A 1,611-nucleotide genomic window follows, 5' to 3' on the forward strand; every position below is an offset into this window, starting at 1 on the left:
TCAAAAGAGATAAATTATCTCTGGCTATATTTCGTACAATGATACTGAATGTATCATAGAATTAATGAAACCATTTAAACCCGTGGATCGTCAGTATTTCATAGATCTAGCCAGTTGTCATTCCGAGACTAGCGATAACTTTAGAATAATTAATACGTTGAAAAAATTAACTAATGATTAGAAAATATAAGAAAATAAAAATTAACCAACATAACTATAAGTAAACGTAAATGCACAAAAATAATAAAAAGTTTTTATTTTTATATCATATACATCAATTGGTAAACGTTTTGACCACTCTCTTGGCCTTTTTTTCCTTTTTAATAGGGATACTGCCAGAAAAAGAATCTATTAGTCTCGTTTTATCTTAACGTTAAATTTTAGCTTTAATTATAATCTTAATTGTTTACGTTCAGTCAGTCTTAATTATTATGAGGCCAACGTATCGATATCATATCACATATACACTTTTGATGACGACTTACATACTATTAGCTTTGAAAATAAATTCTTTTTGTATACATTATGTTTCACGTTTGTGCATTAGACCGGTTAGAGTTCAAACTGTTAGACTATAATGCTATAATTCGGATTTTTTGTATCGAGGAAAACAAAAAAATAACATTTTGGTTGCATCTAGAAGATATATATTTCAACAAGAATCTTGAAATCGCAATTATATGCAAATTATTAAATTTCAACATTGAAATAAAATGGATTCATGAATCCTAATTTAACAATCGCTACTTGAGTAGCGAAAACTTCCTCTAAGGGTGTCTAAGGTCGGTTGTTCCACCTTTCAGTAAATTTTACTGTAAGATAAATCTGGTAATCCACGCATGTGATTGAGTACTTGCCTCTTACTCAACAGGTAAAATTTACCAAAAGATGGAACAACCGGCCCTAAATGACATTAACACAATAAAGATACGTATTTATGCCCATATTTCGGAAATATTTTTAGTTGAGCGGTACCGTAATAACAGAAATAGTTAATAATTTGATCAAAACGTTTATCAATTAACGTATATGTATATAACGTATAGGAATAAACTATTATTTTTGCGCTCTTATACCTGCATTAATTCATTACAGCTTTTTATTCTCTCAATTTTTCTCGTCAAATTTTGTGTATTTATTCATTTTATAGAAAATATAATAATGTATAGCTTATTACATGATATCACTCATTTTTTATCAAAAATACATGCATATATTAAGTAATTAGTGCAATATTATATTATACGTACTCACCTGTATATATGCGCAAATATATTTTTAAAAAAACATGTTTTCAACTTAATATCTATTATATACATATATGTAATATGTATGCATGTTAAAAAAAAGCGCAATAACATTTTTAAAGTATATTATATTTTTAAAGTATATTATATTTTTAAAATAATCTTTTTTTTTTAATTAATACATTAATACGTTAAATTTATTATTATAGTACTGCATTGTATTTTTAAAAAATAATTGTTATTGATGTTTCATTTATAAGAAGTTAATAATAATATATTAAAAATAATAAGATACCCCTATATTCAAAATTTTATTAACGACATTTATTGATATTTGTTTATATTATTATTATTATTATTAATT

General features: G+C 24.9%; 1 protein-coding gene across 1 annotated transcript in view; it reads left to right on the plus strand.

Annotated features, from left to right (window-relative positions):
- LOC108686939 (7-methylguanosine phosphate-specific 5'-nucleotidase) overlaps positions 1–1,611 on the plus strand; it is a 6,980-nt gene that overhangs the window by 2,898 nt on the left and 2,471 nt on the right.

This window comes from Atta colombica, unplaced genomic scaffold (assembly GCF_001594045.1).
Source record: "Atta colombica isolate Treedump-2 unplaced genomic scaffold, Acol1.0 scaffold198, whole genome shotgun sequence".
Classification (NCBI taxonomy): Eukaryota; Metazoa; Arthropoda; class Insecta; order Hymenoptera; family Formicidae; genus Atta; species Atta colombica.